The 14,980-nt window shown below is 46.4% G+C and overlaps 1 long non-coding RNA gene and 3 other non-coding genes across 4 annotated transcripts in view; 3 read left to right on the forward strand and 1 right to left on the reverse strand.

The window, feature by feature from the left end:
• The window catches only part of LOC142759055 (uncharacterized), a 72,546-nt gene that overhangs the window by 41,370 nt on the left and 16,196 nt on the right, over positions 1 to 14,980 (forward strand). The gene's annotated exons all lie outside the window — the stretch shown is intronic.
• TRNAY-GUA (transfer RNA tyrosine (anticodon GUA)) lies at positions 2,648 to 2,733 on the reverse strand. Its single transcript is given in 2 exon segments — positions 2,648 to 2,683; positions 2,697 to 2,733. It is a non-coding gene; the product is annotated as a tRNA-Tyr (tRNA).
• Positions 3,652 to 3,733, forward strand: TRNAS-UGA (transfer RNA serine (anticodon UGA)). Its single transcript has one exon. It is a non-coding gene; the product is annotated as a tRNA-Ser (tRNA).
• Positions 7,301 to 7,386, forward strand: TRNAY-GUA (transfer RNA tyrosine (anticodon GUA)). Its single transcript is given in 2 exon segments — positions 7,301 to 7,337; positions 7,351 to 7,386. It is a non-coding gene; the product is annotated as a tRNA-Tyr (tRNA).

Genomic DNA, 14,980 nt, shown 5'->3' on the forward strand with positions numbered 1-14,980 from the left:
CCATACATTACAACACATTTATATCCAGTGACCTACAGGTGATGTTTTCTCTCATTAGAGTCGTTCACTTTCCCTTTTTTTCTCCATCCGGCCCAGACCGCTGTAACGACTTATTTCAGCCATGACTCATCTCTGCAGAATTTGACACATAAACATGTTGGTTTCTTGCATTTCCAGCACCCTCCACACCTATACCCCATCCTGTAAACAAACTCGTAATCACAGTGTCCCAGTTGGTAATAATGATCCCTCAGTCCTCGACGCAATAAATGTGCCCCATCAGTAACCGTGCCCCCACAGTAGTAATGCCCCCTATTGTGTCCCCTGTATATAGCACCACCCACAGCCCTCCCCTTGTATATAGTGCCATACAGACCCCCCTAGTAGATAGTGCCATACAGCCCCCCTCCTTTGTATATAGTGCCACACAGTTCCCTCTTGTATATAATACCACACAGCCCCCCTTGTATTTAGTGCCACACAGCCCCCCTCCCTTGTTTATAGTGCCACACAGCCCTCTCCCTTATATATAGTGCCACACAGCCCCCTCCCTTGTATATAGTGCCACACAGTCCCCTCCCCTTGTATATAGTGCCACACGGTGGCCTCCCCTTGTATATCCCCAGTAAACATCCCATCCACTGGTGTAAACATCCCATCCATTGGTGTAAACATCCCATCCATTGGTGTAAACATCCCATCCACTGGTGTAAACATCCCATCCACTGTTGTAAACATCCCATATCCTGGTGTAAACATCCCATCCACTGGTGTAAACATCCCATCCACAGGTGTAAACATCCCATCCACTGGTGTAAACATCCCATCCACTGGTGTAAACATCCCATCCACAGTTGTAAACATCCCATCCACTGGTGTAAACATCCCATCCACTGGTGTAAACATCCCATCCACTGGTGTAAACATCCCATCCATTGGAGTATACTTCTCCCAAGCTCCATATTTATTCATTTCTATCACATATATAATGGGCAATTGTGAATATTGGGCATCTACAAACCTCACCGCAACCGCTGAGTGTACTGATCCATGGCCGCTAAGGATAATGAAAATGAAAAAATGACATATTTTCTATTTTGCGTCTAAACAATACCATTGCTCCTGTCCGGAATATAGAAGCCAGAGAGGCTTCAATACCTCAATAACATGGAGGCTATCAGTCCTAGTGCGCCTGTGCCAGATAACCGCGCATGCACAATAGTGATCCATTCCGCTAAAGACTCACGGAGCTGGGTTTCATTGCTCCCTGGTTCAATTACATCAAGTGCGCGTGCGCGAGCGTACATCCGCCGCTCGGTACAGCGCACCAGGCATCCACCACTCCACCAATAAAGAATACATAACGATGGTATGGTAGTAACATCACAAATAATCTAACCATGGTCCAGCGCAATAATAGATAAGAAAACGAATATGTTATGTATACAGTCAGTGCGGTCTATGCAGACAGTAACAAGGACATAAAATCCTTAAAGACAATTTTACTGTGAATATATCCAGTCTCATTTTCGGATCCATTTCAGCGGTTTTGGTAGGTTTGAGTGCGTCCAAGTAGATAAGTTGCTGTAAAAAAAACCCACGAATAAAGGGTATTATATAAGTAATTAATTAAAAACAATCAAAAAATCTAAATATGCACAAAGTACATTTCAGCCTACAAATTGCCTTTATGTAAACGGTTTAAACATGTTATATTATTCCTCTATTGTATAGTAATATAATCCTAGATCTGGTGCTGGGATATTCCATTGCTTGACATTTAATGTTGATCCTATCACTTTGCACAGATTTATTTGATTTCTTTCCACTTTTGAATATTTGGGATTATGCCTATTTGGGTGAATAAATTCCTCCTTTTTTTGGGATGTGCTGTCTCGTCTCTCTATTTGTATTATACTCATGATAAGCCATCAATATCTGATCGGCCAAGGCCTGACTCCCGGGATTCCGGCCGATTTGAAGGGGCCGCAGCGCTCGTACTTATCTGCTCCTGAGATAGGCCATCAATTTTTATGGACTGGACAACCCCATTAACCACTCGGCCATGGCTACTTGATGTATGTAGTTGTGGAACGGTTTCTCGAGGGTGCGGGGTCACCACCTCATTATCTGTAGACTCGGCGCTCACTATACAGGGCTGTGGATGTTGTAGTGTGAGCTGAACCCCAGAATGCATCGAAGGGGAGGCCACATTGAAGGCACAAACATCCTTCCTTCCTAGTAGATTGTGAGCCCCAATGGGTATAGAAATTGGTGTGAGTGATGAGGTGGTGGGGAAGGGGGTGAAGTAACTCAGTAAGTGCGAAAGTAGGTCCCCCTCCCCCCCTTGACAAAGACTAGATGAGACTATGGAGACTATAGCAGTTCTGGGGCTTATTATAGACTTTTACCTCTCTACAGAATAAGGCCCCGTGCACACAACCTTATTTTTCACCCTTTATTCTGCTGTTTGTCCTCTGGTGAGAAACCGTAATTACCCTAATAGAAGCTCTACATCAGGAATTGGGATTGGGGGAGGAGTTATTGTTTCTCTTAGTAAAGATAAAAGGGATTTGTTGAATTTTAAATTGTAACAGAAATGACGATATAATTATATAGTGTTAATAAAAAATATAAAAAGAAAAATTCCTTCGAGCCGGAATTGAACCAGCGACCTAAGGATGTCTGAATTTCCTCTACAGTCCTCCGCTCTACCAGCTGAGCTATCGAAGGATTGTGTTTTCTCATTAACCTGCTGTTCTCACCACAGATATTGTCTTTACTTCCGACACATAGAACTGCATGTAACTAATAGCAATAAAAATGCAAAAATGACTGAAATGAAATCTCCCAGTAGTTTACTAGTTAATACGATTCTGACTTGTTACTGTTCCAAAAATATCTACAATAGAAAACAAAGGCACTGCCTATACCGGGAGACAAACCCTTAATGAAAACGGGAATCCCAACCGAGGGACCACGTGGGAGGGCTGAAGTAGCAACATCTCACATCTCGAAATCTCGTTATTAACACTATATAATTATCTCCATCATTTCTGGATTCATTTGAAATTAAAATTGAACAAATCCCTTTTATCTTTAGTAAGAGAAACAATAACTCCTCCCCTGTCCCCGATGCCTGATGTGGAGCTTCTATTAGGGTAATTACGGTTTCTCACCACAGGCCTGACAGCAGGATAAAGGGTGAATTATCAAGTCAAAAGTTCTTATTCTGTAGTCACTTTCTTTGTATCTGATCCCAGTCACCAGCAACAGACAGTTAAAGAGTTAACAGGTCAGAGATGTACATGGGGGAGGGGTATGAATTGTTTTGTGTTTGGTGGGGCTGCCGTGTCCAGCTCCTACAATAGGACAGACTTACCTCTCCTGTTATTGGGGGCACTTTCTATACAATATCTGAAGGGTCAAGGTAAAAGTCTCTAATAAGCCCCACACCTGCTATAAAACAGCTCTGCCCGGCCCAGCATGCCCTCCAGCACCGCACAACCTATACTGACCCCTTACAGGAAGGACGTGTCTCCAATATGGCCTCCCCTTTGGTGCATTCTGGGGTTCAGCTTACAGTCAGCATCCACACCCAAGTGGTGACCCCACACCCTGGAGAAACCGTTACACAACTGCGTACATCAAGTAGTCGTGGCCGTGTGGTTAAGGCGATGGACTTGAAATCCATTGGGGTTTCCCCGCGCAGGTTCAAATCCTGCCGACTACGAGGAAGTGTTTTTGTTAATGGACCAAACTAAAAACCTCAACATTTGGGAAATGGGTAATCTGAGGGAGGAGCTTCTTCAAGGTTGCGGAGGCCCGCGTCTGGAGGTGACTGTGCTGGATGACACCTGCTTCTTCTCCCAACCCTTATTCCTCATACGTGGCTGGCAGACCTGGGGTGTAGAGCAGATTCCGAGTGGTCACTCAATAATATAGTGTAATAATAAAACAGAAGGACTTTCAGGGGGTTCACAGAGGCGAATCCCACAGCTGGCTGCTCCTTCTGCCACAATCCATGGTGTGGTTGTCCGTTATCAATGAGAGGACTATTTATTATGGGGGACGTTGGAGAGACGCGTCGCCATGGTAAGTATGGCCGTTTTTTTTTTCATTGCAGGACATGGCGGACATGGCGGAAAAAAACTGCACCACAATTTGGTGCGGTTTTTTGGCCGGAATTTCCTGCGGAAAACAGGGCTGATACAGTGTGCACCTTTACGCAGCGTGTCCGCCCTGTGTGAACTTACCCTTAAAGGGGTTTTCCAATATAGTTTTTTTTTTATTAAATAAACATTTATATCTGTTACTTCTGTTCAACCTATGTTCCCCACCTGTTTTTATGACTCAATTTCTTCATTCTACGCTCCCTGAGGTTATTTTCCAGTTTGTTTACATCGCTATTTTGCTGTGACCGGTCGCTTCCTGTTGTGAATAAAGACTACAAATCCCATGAATCAAAGCACAGATGTTTCCTACCCTAGTAGCTTCTCCCCACGCAGATCCTGTGTCTCCGCCCGCTGTGCCCCTGTGTCTCCGCCCGCTGTGCCCCTGGGTCTCCCCGGTCTCCCCCTGTGTCTCTCCACTCTGCCCTGTCTCTCCCTGTTTTCAGCGCTGCAGCATACAACCGCCCTGAACATGGGGAGAGCATGCCACTGTCTCTCCGCTCTGCCACTGTCTCTCCGCTCTGCCCCTGTCTCTCCACGCTCTGCCCCTGTCTCTTCCCGCTCTGCCCCTGTCTCTCCCCGCTCTGCCACTGTCTCTCCCCGCTCTGCCACTGTGTCTCCCCTGCTTTGCCATTGTGTCTCCCCGCTCTGGTGCTTTGTGTATCCGCTCTGCCCCTGAGTCTCTCCCTGTGTTCAGCGCCGCAGCATACAACAGTGCTGAACAAGGAGATAGCATGCCAATGTGTCTCTCCGCTCTGCACCTGTCTCTCCTGCTCTGCCACTGTCTCTCCACTCTGTGCCTGTCTCTCCCGCTCCGCCACTTAGTATCTCCCTGTGTTCAGCGCCTCTGCACAAAACGGCGCTGAACACGGAGATAGCATGCCACTGTCCCCCCCGCTCTGGCTCTGTGTCTATCCGCTCTGTCCCTAAGTCTCTCCCTGTGTTCAGCACCGCAGCATACAACGGCGCTGAACGCGGGGAGAGCATGCCAGCGTGTCTACCCGCTCTGCCACTGTGTCGCTCTGCCCCTTTGTCTATCCGCTCTGCCCCTGAGTCTCTCCCTGTCTTCAGCGCCACAGCATACAACGGCATTGAACAAAGGGAGAGCATGCCAGAGATCAAGGCCCTGCGTGCCAGCTGTGGCACAGGTGCGGGAGGTTGCTGAACCCTGTAATAGAGCAAGCGTGTTGGACACAGTATGTAACAACCACGCATGCTCTGAATAGGAGTAAGAGAACATGGTACAACCCCTTAACACAGTGTACAGTTACGTCATTTATGACTTGACCGTACACTCAGACTGCCGGAAAACGGAAGTTAGAGCTCATGGACGGGGCTGAGGCAGAAGTTAGGATTTCAGGTTAGCGAGGCATCACGTGATAGAAGATGAGATACGCCGCTAGGAACATCTTCTCAAACACAAGTACATTACAAAAAGATTTGGTTTGACATGTTTAGTTTAACAGGATTGGATTAATTGGTTCCGGAAAAACCCCTTTAAAGGAATTATCTGACCACCCCAATTAGGACATTTCCAGGTACTAGCAATCGGTTGTCCAAACAAGACAAGAATATCACCTGACTGTGTGGCACTGTACCTTATATTATTTTTGCACTATATGGGGGTGGAGGTATTTAGTATGGCCCTTTTATCTGGGCAGCACACTATATGGCGCTGTACAGTATGGTTATGTAAACACCGAAAAAGGCCATACTTACAAATGGACACAGCCAGGTCAGAAACGCTGATGAAGGAGTGAGCAGGTGCTTTAAATAATAATAGCCACTCCCACTAGTCTTGAGGGGAGTGGTGTGTGTGGGGCATGGGATGTGTAGTAAGAACTAATAAATGAATAGTGTGTGTGCAGGTGTAATACTATGAGTGAAATATAGGGGGCAGTAATGAGTGAAGTGCCTCAATAGAAATAAATGGATAATGGGGTGCAAGTGTGTGAAACATGGAGGGATAGTGTGTACGTCATGAGGCGCAACGTGTATAGCCAGGTAGAAGCCTATTTGTGACGCCTTGATAATTCATAGAGCGGGCTACCCTGCTTGCTATGCCAAACAACAACACACCATGCTCTCCCAGCATCAAAGACCCGGCTGTGTCCAAGAGAAGCGAATATATGTAGTAATGAAAAATACCTGGGGTATTAGTGATCATTTTGGCCAAAAGGACGCAAGCTCGCAATCCACGACAAGGATCCCCAGACTTGCGAGTCCCTAACTCCTAAATGGAACAGAATGTTCCTGATGTACAAACAGAACCGATAAAAACAAGGGGACATATACAAAACCACCGAAAAAGGCCATACTTACAAATGGACACAGCCAGGTCAGAAACGCTGATGAAGGAGTGAGCAGGTGCTTTAAATAATAATAGCCACTCCCACTAGTCTTGAGGGGAGTGGTGTGTGGTGCATGGGATGTGTAGTAAGAACTAATAAATGAATAGTGTGTGTGCAAGTGTAATACTATGAGTGAAATATAGGGGGCAGTAATGAGTGAAGTGCCTCAATAGAAATAAATGGATAATGGGGTGCAAGTGTGTGAAACATGGAGGGATAGTGTGTACGTCATGAGGCACAACGTGTATAGCCAGGTAGAAGCCTATTTGTGACGCCTTGATAATTCATAGAGCGGGCTACCTGGTTATGTGTACACCATATAGCAGGAGCATTGTCCACAGAAGGTACTGCACATGGCACCATCCAATGTACGGCTGGCCCTGGCGATGTTGAGATGTGAGATGTTGGTACTTCAGCCCTTCCACGTGGTCTATCGGTTGAGATTCCTGTTTTTCATCCAGGGTTTGTCTCCCGGTATAGGCAGGGGCTTTGTTTTCTATTGTAGATATTTTTGGAACAGTAAGGCTGGATTCACACGAGCACATTACGTCCGTAATGGACGGAACGTATTTCGGCCACAAGTCCCGTAGACACTTTCTTTGTATCTGATCCCAGTCACCAGCAGCAGGCAGTTAAAGAGTTAACAGGTCAGAGATGTAAATGGGTAACATTTTTTGCATTTTTATTGCTATTAGTTACCTGAAGTTCTATGTCTGATCTACATGGAAATAAAGATATATCAGTGGTGAGAATAACGATTTATTGAGAAAATGCAAGCCTTCGATAGCTCAGCTGGTAGAGCGGAGGACTGTAGAGGGAATGCAGACATCCTTAGGTCGCTGGTTCAATTCCGGCTCGAAGGAATTTTTTTTTTTTTTTCATTAACGCTATACAATTACCTCCATCATTTCTGTTATAATTTAAAATGTAACAAATCCCTTTAAAGAGAAAGAATAACTCCTCCCTCAAACCCGATTCCTGATGTGGAGCTTCTATTAGAGTAATTACGGTTTCTCACCATAGGACTCACAGCAGGATAAAGGGTGAATTATCGAGATGTAAGTTCTTATTCTGTAGTCACTTTCTTTGTATCTGATCCCAGTCACCAGCAGCAGACAGTTAAAGAGTTAACAGGTCAGAGATGTACATGGGGGAGGGGTATGAGTTTTTTTTTGTGTCTGGTGGGGCTGCTGTGTCCAGCTGCTACAATAGGACAGACTTACCTCTCCTGTTATTGGGGGCACTTTCTATACAATATCTGAAGGGTCAAGGTAAAAGTCTCTTATAAGCCCCACAACTGCTATAAAACAGCTCTGCCCGGCCCAGCATGTCCTCCAGCACCGCACGACCCGGACTGACCCCTTAATATTACCCTCAGTATTCCATGAAGTTTTCTGGTTCTATCACATGTCTGGATTTTCACCATAAACTCCAATCCAAAATCCATTCCTAGTCCTCATGGAGCAGGTGTCTGGGTCATGTGACAGGATGATGTTCTGTGATTGGCTTTCATGAATTTTGTCCATTAGCCAGGTTTTGCTATGAGTGAAAACTTGTGATGTCTTCACGGTGTCATGTTTTGATGGCTTGTGAATGATAACTGATCTTCAGAGATAATGAACGTTCATGTACATGTTATGTTATGTTCTTGGAGCTCTAAAGAAAGATAGAGTCTCTGGTTAGCGGGTTGAGTTAAGGAGCTTCCCTTCCCGCAAGTAGTTGAATCAGCCGGGAGGAGTCGGAAGGATCCCCAAATTTGACCGCTGCAGTGAAGCAGCGTCAGATGATGGGTGAAAAATTGCCTGGGGCCTTCCTGAAGTTTTGACTGGAAAGAGGGGTAACTACAGGAAAGTGACAGACTTTATTATAAGAACATTAGAATGTCCCATGCATCAGGGAGGAGCCCAAGCTCTGTCGTAGAGTAGAACTAGAGGGCGGGTCAGCAGAGTCATCTCATTATCATTAGAGGGCAAGTCAGGAGAGTCATCTAATTATCATTAAAGAGCCAGGTCAGCAGAGTAATCTCATTACCATTAGAGGGCAGGTCAGCAGAGTCATCTCATCATTAGAGGGCAGGTCAGCAGAGTCATCTCATTATCATAAGAGGGCAGGTCAGCAGAGTCATCTCATTATCATTAGAGGGCAGGTCACCAGAGTCATCTCATTATCATTAGAGAGTACGTATTTCGTCTGTATATGTGTCGTGAAGAGACACATACACAGATGAAATAAAACAAGTAAATGTAATATTTTATTCAATAAAAACACATAAATTAATAAAAAACAAGAAATTCATGACACTTTCCTTTACAGTTTATTGGAGTGGGATTAGGGGAATAATCAGATTGGTAATAGAAGATGTGGGACCTCTAGGGCCGGAGATCTTCCTTCCACTTCACAGTATATCCCATATAAGAATTATAAAGATTCACTCCTTAAAAACTTGATAAATGCTGCAAGATCGGGTACTCCTATGAATTGATGTGTAATTGGTGGAGCCTCTGGGACTTATTGTGTTGTGGCCCCTTTGTTATGGTGACCAGGGGGGTCCAGGAGGTCCTACCCCATTGACCACACATTGATGGCCATTCCTATCCTGTATGCAAGGGCGTACATATTATAGCGACAGACCATGTGACTACTATTGGAGAGAAGGGGCTCAGCCTCTGTTGGTCCCATCCTCTTTGGGTGGCGAGAACGTGTTCAACACTCGCCTCTCCGGAGGAACTGCATTGTTAGAAAACATGGGGGTAGGGAATTGGCCCAAGGGTCAAGACCTTGCACCAATAATAGACGGCCTATTTTGAACTTTGATATGGGCCCCCCTCCTATTTGTACGCCACTGACTGAATGAATGGCCACTTAAAGAACCCCTATAGATCTCATCCATAGCTTCAGGTCTGCTTGTAGATGTTGAGGGTTATGGTAATGAACAGGGCCGCCATAAAGAATTTCAGGGCCCCCTACAGCTACATTTTCTGGGCCCCCCTACCGTGGCACCGCCTGTTAACGGTACTCCGTCCAGTACTATATCATGGTACCCAGGGCCGCCATCAGGGGGGGTATTAGGGGTACTGATGTGAGAGGCCCGGCCAAACCTAATTGAAAGGGGGGCCCGGCAAACTGCCGCGACTTGCCTTTGGTAGAAAAAAAACAGGCCCCTGCAATGGGGCCCGTTTTTTTCACCAAAAGAATGTCATGAGCTGCGGGCCCCCCTTTCAATTAGGTTTGGCCGGGCCTCTCACATCAGTACCTCTAATACCCCCCCTGATGGCGGCCCTGGGTAGCATGGGGGCCGTCAAACACCGCCGCCCGTGCGACCGATCACGCGCACCCGCAAACTCCCGCGCATGTGCACCGGCGACCGCCTGGAACCGCGCACCGAATTTTGAGGCAGATTTTGACCTGCCCACACTATCTTGCCGCGTTTTTTGCCCGCGGCGATTGAGGACAGCAGACAGAAAACGCAGCGAAAAATGCATTTTCTGCCTCCCATTGATTTCGATGGGAGGTCAGAGGCGGAACCGCGGCAAGAAAGGACGTGCTGCTTTTTCTTTTTTCCGCGACTGGCTCCCATTGATTTCAGATTAAATCAATGGGAGGCGGTTTTGGAAGTTTTTTGGTGCTGATTCTGACGCAGCGTCAGAGTCAATATCATGGCCCAAAAACTCTGTGAACTGGGCCTTATTGTTAGGGCTTATTCAGACGAACGTGTAATACATCCGTGCAACGTGCGTGATTTTCACGCGCCTCGCACGGACCTATGTTACTCTATGGGGCCGTGCAGACTGTCAGTGATTTTCACGCAGCGCGAGTCCGCTGCGTAAAACTCACGACATGTCCGATATTTGTGCATTGTTCGCGCATCACGCACCCATTGAAGTCAATGGGTGCGTGAAAATCACGCCCAGCACTTCCGCAGCCGTATAAACTATGAATGAAAACAGAAAAGCACCACGTTCTACAAACATACAAACAGAGTGTCATAATGATGGCGGCTGCGCGAAAATCATGCAGCCGCGCATCATACGCTGCTGACACACGGAGCTGTTATGGACCTTTTGCAAGCGCAAAACGCCACGTTTTTGCGCGTGCAAAAAGCACACGCTCGTGTAAATCCGGCTCTGCTGCGACTGTAATACGCTACGGATTTTCCACAATAAAATGTGTTGCATAAAATCCGCAGTGTTCATGCCTAGTGTGTTCCTACCCTAAGGCCGGATTTACACGAGCGTGTGCTTTTTGCACGCGCAAAAAACGTGGCGTTTTGCGCATGCAAAAGGTCCATAACCGCTCCGTGTGTCAGCAGCGTATGATGCGCGCCTGCGTGATTTTCGCGCAGCCGCCATCATTATGACACTCTGTTTGTATGTTTGTAGCACGTGGTGCTTTTCTGTTTTCATTCATAGTTTATACGGCTGCGGAAGTGCTGGGCGGGATTTTCACGCACCCATTGACTTCAATGGGTGTGTGATGCGCGAACAATGCACAAATATCGGACATGTCGTGAGTTTTACGCAGCGGACACACGGACACACGCTGCATGAAAATCACTGACAGTCTGCTCGGCCCCATAGAGTAACATAGGTCCGTGCGAGGCGCGTGAAAATCACACACGTTGCACGGATGTATTACACGTTCGTCTGAATAAGCCCTAACAATAAGGCCCAGTTCACAGAGTTTTTGGGCCTTGATATTGACTCGGACACTGTGTCAGAATCAGCACCAAACAACTTCCAAAACCGCCTCCCATTGATTTAATCTGAAATCAATGGGAGCCAGTCGCGGAAAAAAGAAAAAGCAGCATGTCCTTTCTTGCCGCGGTTCCGCCTCTGACCTCCCATCGAAATCAATGGGAGGCAGAAAATGCATTTTTCGCTGCGTTTTTTGTCTGCTGTCCTCAATCGCCGCGAGCAAAAAACGCAGCAAAAAAACGCGGCAAGATAGTGTGGGCAGGTCAAAATCTGCCTCAAAATTCTTTAAGGAATTTTGAGGCAGATTTTTTTTTGCCTGCAAAATACTGTGTGAACAGGGCCATACATGATCAGCACTTTGAGATAATTTACTCACTGTGTCAGAAGAGCTGCTCCCACTCCAGTCCTCTTCCGGCGATGTCTTCCAGGGGAGGTCTTTGGTCCAGACGTCCAGTCCTTCACCTCCAGCCAGGCTCCAGGTAAGTTTTGTCCATGTGTGTCCGCGGGTGCGCGCGCTTCGTTCGCGGGTGCGCGCGCGGCCGATCGCGGGTGCGCGCTTCGTTCGCGGGTGCGCGCGCGGTCGATCGCGGGTGCGCGCGCGGGCGGTCTCCAGTGCGGGCATTCGTGGATGCGCGCTCGCGAGTGCGCACGCGCGGGAGTTTCTTTGTGCGCGCGATCGGGTGCGCGCGCGCGGGCGGTTTGACGGCCCCCCATGACGAGGGGAGGGGGCCCGCAGCAGCAGCAGCTCACGACATTCTTTTGGTGAAAAAAACGGGCCCCATTGCAGGGGCCCGTGTTTTCCTACCAAAAGAATGTCGAGGCAGTTGCCGGGCCCCCCTTTCAATTAGGTTTGGCCGGGCCCCTCACACCACTACCCCTAATACCCCCCTGATGGCGGCCCTGGTCATGAATGATAATATTTGCAGTCCTTAGAGCAGTAGTGTTGACCAGCAGCCATCGTGAAGCGTGCGGCCGCTGTATTCTGTAAGGACAAGTAGAAGCCTCTTAAATAATCCTGCATACGAGGAATGTTACTCAGTAGAACAAACATCTTTTTAGTGGGGTTTCTGGTCAACCTCCTATGTCGTCATACTGAAGGACTCTTGGCGTGAACATGGAGCAGAGGACCTCCCGCTGCCAGACATTTCTCCACTCGTGCTGTCCAAACACAGGCAGCAAAGTGTGAAATGATTTCTTCGAATGCTTTTTATGTCAGCGAGCTCCGATTCTTACAACACCAGACGTGCGTCATTTTATAGTTTACAGAGAAAAACTTTACGGTTGCAGTGGAAAAATGGAGTGTCGTGTTCTCTCAACTTAAAGTGATCCCTACGTGGGCAGCTGTAGATGTGTATTAGATGTAGTGGAGCTAGAAATGTCGAGTGGAATCTGTCGTTTTCTCAGCCAATCAGTCCCCCCCCCCCCCGTTCATCCCCCCAGCTCTCCTCCACCTCCTGTTTCACTGAAACACTGAATGAGAAACTGCGGCCGCACAGCTAACTATAGTAACACATGAATGTATGAGAGTGGGGCTGCGGCTGTGGCTGTGTAATACAGTCATTGCCCCGCTCCAGAGTCCTGACATGTGCGCCCAGTCAGCATGAGGTGATGCGACCAGCGCTGCACTAATGATTGCTAGCACTGAAGACAGAACATGGCAGGCGCACTACAAAACACCCCTATGTTCTGTCTCCAGTACCTGCGCACATTAGTGCAGCGCCGGCCGCATCCCCTTAAGCTGACCGCGCGCGCACTTGTCAGGAGAGACCTGTATTACACAGCCGCAGCCCCGCTCTAACGGCAGAGATCAGAGAAACCTCTCATCTCCGCCGCTATTCCCCTGACTACTGTGATCAAAGCTGACTACAGTATTCAAGGGGTAAATGAGAAGGGGGGGATGCCCATGGATCGCATCACAGGAAATCCCTGTGACGCTATCGAAGGTCATACCATATATGGGCAGACAATCCAGGGTCCATTGAAGGACCCCAGGGCTGTCTTACCAGATTTCCTGTTAGGGCATATTTAGGTATGTCCTAACAACCGCCTGTGTACTATCAGTATATAGATATATGCCAGTATATTAAAGTATAAAAAGAAAAAAGTGAAAACAAAGTAATGTAAAAAAACAAACAAAACACGCACATTTTTTCCAATAAACACTAAAATAATTCTCAATACATAAAATATACACATATTCGGTATTAGCGCGGACGTAATAACCTGCACAACTAATTTTTTCCGCCATTTATGATGTGTACGCTATAAAAAAATAAAATAAAAACTTCTTTCTTTTACTTATTAATGTGAGGCATGAGGTGTGATGATGAATTTAACCTCCATGTGCCTCACATTAATAGTAATTAACCCCATCATGTACCTCACACATTACCCCAATATTGTCCATTACGACTGAGAAACATGATAGGGGTCAATTCCTATTAATGTGAGACACAGGGAGGTTCAAAATTCACCACACCACGCGCCTGACATCAGAAAACGGAAGAACCAATTATTTTTTTTATTACATTTGGCATAAAAAATCGCAATACTACACGAAGTATCGGTATCGAAGTCCAAATTCTGGTATCGTGACAACCCTAAACCTAATGACGCCGTCAACGGGCATATAACAATAAAATCAAATATACCGTAAAGTGTACATTTACCTTTATCATTTATATATACAAATAATTTACATAAGAATCACTGTGTACATACATTTCATTACTTGTCCTGTACTGATCCTGAGTTACATCATGTATTATGCTCCGGTGCTGCACTCACTATTCTGCTGGTGGAGTCACTGTGTACATATATTACATTACTTATCCTGTACTTATCCGGAGTTACATCCTGTATTATACTCCAGAGCTGCACTCACTATTCTGCTGGTGGAGTCACTGTGTACATACATTACATTACTTATCCTGTACTGATCCTGAGTTACATCATGTATTATACTCCAGAGCTGTACTCACTATTCTGCTGGTGGAGTCACTGTGTACATACATTACATTACTTATCCTGTACTGATCCTGAGTTACATCATGTATTATACTCCAGAGCTGCACTCACTATTCTGCTGGTGGAGTCACTGTGTACATACATTTCATTACTTGTCTGTACTGATCCTCAGTTACATCCTGTATTATACTCCAGAGCTGCACTCACTATTCTGCTGGTGGAGTCACTGTGTACATACATTACTTATCCTGTACTGATCCTAAGTTATATCCTGTATTATACTCCAGAGCTGCACCCACTATTCTGCTGGTGGAGTCACGGTGTACATACATTTCATTACTTGTCCTATACTGATCCTGAGTTACATCATGTATTATACTCCAGAGCTGAACTCACTATTCTGCTGGTGGAGTCACTGTGTACATACATTACATTACTTATCCTGTACTGATCCTCAGTTACATCCTGTATTATACTCCAGAGCTGCACTCACTATTCTGCAGGTGGAGTCACTGTGTACATACATTACATTACTTATCCTGTACTGATCCTGAGTTACATCCTATATTATACTCCGGAGCTGCACTCACTATTCTGCTGGTGGTGCCACTGTGTACATACATTACATTACTTATCCTGTACTGATCCTGAGTTACATCCTATATTATACTCCAGAGCTGCATTCACTATTCTGCTGGTGGAGTCACTGTGTACATACATTACTTTACTTATCCTGTACTGATCCTGAGTTACATCCTATATTATACTCCAGAGCTGCATTCACTATTCTGCTGGT

This window comes from Rhinoderma darwinii, chromosome 4, assembly GCF_050947455.1.
Source record: "Rhinoderma darwinii isolate aRhiDar2 chromosome 4, aRhiDar2.hap1, whole genome shotgun sequence".
In the NCBI taxonomy this organism is placed as follows: Eukaryota; Metazoa; Chordata; class Amphibia; order Anura; family Rhinodermatidae; genus Rhinoderma; species Rhinoderma darwinii.